Source organism: Spinacia oleracea, chromosome 1, assembly GCF_020520425.1.
Source record: "Spinacia oleracea cultivar Varoflay chromosome 1, BTI_SOV_V1, whole genome shotgun sequence".
NCBI lineage: Eukaryota > Viridiplantae > Streptophyta > Magnoliopsida > Caryophyllales > Amaranthaceae > Spinacia > Spinacia oleracea.
This window is the reverse complement of record NC_079487.1, coordinates 70,444,509-70,449,356: the sequence shown is the minus strand read 5'-3', so window position 1 is coordinate 70,449,356 and position 4,848 is coordinate 70,444,509. Positions and strand designations below refer to the sequence as shown.

The following is a 4,848-nucleotide window of genomic DNA, read 5'->3' as shown; positions in this document are numbered from 1 at the left end:
TTTGTTTTGGGAATATAAAGGATTGTTATATTGATTTGGAGTTTTAATAGCTTAGGTTATGAAAGTTGCCTTGTAATTTCCAAAAGGGAATTACGGCGTGTAATGTCCCGACCGAATTAGGTTAATTCCGCTGCTAGGTATGCTTTAATACTTGAATTAGAGGTTGGGGCGTTATAGTTTGGTATCAAGAGCAAAGGTTCTGGACCATAAGTGCTAAACCTTACGGGTTTTCGCACGAATAGAATTCATTAGTCTTTAAGTAAAGAATTTTAAGGAATGAGTTAAAGAGAATGTTCTAAAATCCTGCTAAGTTAAAATGAATATGAGTGTGAGTGTAGGAAACGGGATCAAAGGGTTTATTTTATATTATTATTTCGCTTCAATCTGATAAGATATGTTATGCAGAATGTCGACCATTGATGCTATCAACGATGTTACCAACGGAGCTCGCAACGAGCATCATGTTCACGATGATAACAACATCACTCACGAGGAGTATGTCCATGTTAATGGCCATGAGGAAAGGATGGAACGATTGGAAAATGTGAGTGCAATGTTGGCCGAATTAGTCCATGATTCTCGGAAAAAGAAAGATGTTAGTGGGAACGAGAGCGCAACGATGTTCAAGAACTTTTCGTCACTCAACCCACCATCCTATGATGGCAAGCCTGATCCAGTTGAGTTCGAGGATTGGATAAGTCGCATTGATCAGTTGTTAGAAACCCTGCAGTGCCCTGAGAAATGGAGAGTTGATTTCGCAGTGTTTTACTTAACGGGTCAAGCAGGATTATGGTGGAAAGTTAACAAGGAACGAAAGAATGGGCCTGGATTTGGTTGGAACGAGCTACAAAAGTTAATGAGAGACAAGTTTTATCCACCATCCTTGAGGAAACAAAAAGAAGATGAATTTCTGCACTTGCAACAAGGAACAATGAGCGTGTTGGAATACGCAAATAAGTTTATGGAGTTGTCAAGGTTTGCATCAGACTTGGTGTCGACAGAGCAGTCCAGGATGAACCGTTTCGAGCGAGGTCTGCACCTTAGGTACCAGGATAGGTTATCCACTCACACTACTACAAAAATGGGCAAAGAGACCCTCAATGAAAGACCCTTTGATTAAGATAACAGGTCTCTTTAATATAAGAAATCCAATATTAGAGATAGCGGGTCTCTTATGAGTCAAAGGGTCCACTTAAAATTGAAGGGAGAAAAATAAGAGACCCGTTATCTTATTTAACGGATCTCTAGTGTATAAAAGGCTCTACTTTTTTCTCGTAGAAAATAACCCGTTATTTTAACTAAACAGCTCTCTTATATATTACATGGCCCACCGCTGTTTTGGAAAAATAAAGTAAATTAAAAAAAGAGACCCCTGGTTTAACATAACGGGTCTCCAGCTTTCTGCTTTCCTTCATTTTGTCCTCCGCGTGAACCCAATTCACGCTATTGTGTTTGCCTCTCTCTTCCCTTCAATATACAAGTTTAGGGAAACCATTGGTGAACTCACCACTACCGGCGAATTACACTACCATCGTCGACTTGCATACCACCGGCGACCTCACCATCACCACCACTAGCGAAATACAAATTTAGGTTTTTTTTTTCTCATCACTCTCTTCTTCTCTTGAATTTTTTTTTGAAATTTTTGAATCTCTTGTGGGTAATTTCGATTTCAGTTTATAATTTCTGCTACACAGTTAGGTTTTTTCTGAATTTTTTCAACTTCAATTTCAACTACGAAGTTGGATTTTTTTTCCTGAATTTATGAAATTTCAATTCGTGCTATATCGTGTTTAAATGTTAATGAAATTTGAATTTTGGGTTAGGTTATTCATTAGCATATTGCGACTTTGATGAACTGCTATTTTTACGAACTGCTAGGCACCAGTAAGAATTGAAGTTTACCTTCCTTTTATCTCTCTTCCTCCCCTCTAGATCTACCGATTTCAATTTCCTTTAATCTGGGAAATCTTCAACTGGTTTCTCAATATCTAACAGTTCTTGGGAGTTTGGCCCTTGCTCTTCATGACAATGTACAAGCTAGAGAAATTTGAGTTCTGCTTTGACATTGGCGAAGAAACTTAATGATGGCCCAACACAGATCTGGGTACTATCAATTCTGTCAGGTATATCTAGTGTTCTAGTCTCTCACTTTATTAAACACGATATTTCTCACTTCATTACATTTAGATATTAGGATTGAGGTAAGGCTTACACGAATAAACCACACCTAAATATCAACTTTCACAAAATAAAAATAAATATCAATTCACTGTGGCTGCTGCAATGTCAATGGTGGCAGTTGTAGCCGGTGCGACATGCTTGCAGTCATTAATAAAAAAGAAGGAAACACATATATCGTTGCTTTCACAATATCTTGACATGTAACCCTTGCAGTTTTGAACTCATTTAGGTTCCCCAAAGGTTTATTATGAGCGCTCATATGTCCGCCAACATGTTTATCAAATATATAAACCCTGTTCCGATTTTTGAATCCCTTATTAACAAAATCAGTAACGCAGAGTAATTGCAACATTGGACGTCTGGACGGTTGAAGTTGGCCGAAACTGTGCATTTTTCTAAGGTAACTAATAACTAGGTAAGTGTCTGTGTCTTTCTATGCAAGTTAAGGATGCCTAATGAGATAAGCAAAGGTTTTTCGTTATTTATTTTGGTTTGTTTGATTTTTCGTTTAATCTTCTCACTGGGAGTATTCAATATGGGTTATTTGGTTTTGGGGAAATTGTGATTGTTGATTTGTCTAATAATCAGCTACTTAGTAAGATTAATGTGAGTCATGATTATTTATTTTATTTCTTGTGTTTCATCTTCTTCACAGAGACGATGTTGTCTTGCTTCAAATGCCTACGATTCCATATACATTTACATCCTTCAATACCCATCCATCTCGGAAATATCGAGGTAATAATCCCTCAAAATTCTTTGGCATATTTCACTTTGAAATGAATTCTACATATATAATTTAACAGCAATGTATTTTTCAGTTTAATTAAGCGAAATAAATTTCAGGTTTTTTACGACTTGTGTTTGTAATAGATTCCAATTAGTGTGTTGTTCAATCATTAATCTATATTACTTGAATATTCTACTCGATTATGGCTCTATGCAATAATACATGTTTGTTGCAATTGGCTATTCTCAATTTATAACTCTGGGATTAAAGTCTTGGATGATTTCAGTTATAAATGCACTTACAATTGCTAGATAGTTGGAGTTGCTAGATTGGGTTTACGCTAGATTTTGTTTCAAGTTTTATAATTTGCAGTAAGATTGGGTGTATATCTTGCCTATGTGCTAATAATGTTAAGATACATTATTGAAGGATTAACCTAGATTTATGCTAAATTTTGACATAATTGGATTATATAATTGTTTGTGTTGGTGTTCTTTGTTTGTAAAAATTGGACACTGTTTTCATACATTCATACATTTCAGCTGTTGCAATGCCAATTTTACTAGGATTCACATCCTTAAATGCTTTGCAGTTTGTAGTTGGGTTGATAAGTGCGTAGGACATGCATAGTATTTCTATTTTTAAACTAAGCTACTTTGATCTGGGTTAAATTATGTTACTTTGGGAAATCATGTTATGTTGTTAGGTCGTAAATCTTGAAATATCAGATTACAATAATTCATCGGTTATTGTCTTTGAATTGTTGTTTTGGTTAATAATTGTTCGTGTATTGTAGTCATATGTTGGTTTGTAGCGTCCTTCCAGGCTGCTAGGATAGGTTTGTTGATTCTCTACGGGCTGCTAGGATGTTGGTTAATTTGCTGCTTTCCTCTGCTGGAATGCAGAAAACTTGTGGCATGACCAACAACAGTAGCAGGAACATATTTTTATGAATTTTATTTGTACTAGTTTCAATTTATTATGATTTCTTCTTTTATATTGTACATATATAGATGTAAAATACACTACCAAAACCCCCTGACCGTGTATAACAAAGCACACACTGAATGTACAATAATCTTTAATGTACACTAATCTTACACGCCATTGACTTTGCCTGTTTTTGTTTTTGTTTTTGTTTTGTAAATGAATGTGGATAAAAATATCATTAACTGATGATGTATTTGCTCATTTTGACCTCCTTCTATTTGGTTGAACATTTGTTTTGGCTAATTCCTTGAATTGGTTTTTTGTAAAATGTTTCAACAGAATAGGGGCAAGCCACTAATCTATTGTCGTTTTTGAAGATTGCTGGTTAGCTCTGTCAATTTGGAAAATTTACGTGATACAAAGATACAGTGTTTTTATTAGGTTTATATAGGTTGTAATAAGATTTTATTCTTGTAGTTGCATAATTTTTGTATTTTTAGACGTAAAATTTATATTTATGAAACTGAATGATCATGAATGAATAATATGTAATTGTGTAGAAGATATTGGATGTAATATTTGGTTATTTTTCTGTTGTTAATTTAAGCAATTATCAATATGCAACGATAATTAATATGCAAACATGTCGGTATTAATATATTTTTTCAAATTAAAAATTGTGAAAGAGACCCTTTAGGTGAGATGTTGGGTTTGTACTGAACCATTTTTTTAATAATAAAAACATGTCAAAGAGACCCGTTAAGTGAAATAGGGGGTCTATGTTTATTGAATAAAAAAGTAATAAAAATTCAAAGAGATCATTTTTCTTACATAGGAGGTCTGAATTTATTTAATAAAGAGACCCCATATCTTTAAGAATGGGTCTCTTCCCCTTCTTAATTATTTTTAATATGCTTTAGATAACAAACCTCCTTTCTTTCCCAAGAGGTCTCTTGTTTCAAACAAAGAGACCCCCTCTAGATGAGGGGGTCTCTTAATCAAAG

At 34.6% G+C, this 4,848-nt stretch overlaps 1 long non-coding RNA gene across 2 annotated transcripts; it reads left to right on the top strand.

The window, feature by feature from the left end:
• Positions 1-1,064: 1,064 nt before the first annotated feature.
• On the top strand, positions 1,065-4,405 carry LOC130465937 (uncharacterized). 2 transcript variants are annotated; one of them, XR_008925958.1, is made up of 4 exons: positions 1,065-2,126; positions 2,523-2,584; positions 2,840-2,922; positions 4,184-4,405. It is a non-coding gene; the product is annotated as an uncharacterized lncRNA (long non-coding RNA). The 2 variants fall into 2 exon arrangements; XR_008925959.1 differs by having other exon boundaries at positions 2,523-2,599.
• The last annotated feature ends 443 nt before the right edge of the window (positions 4,406-4,848 follow it).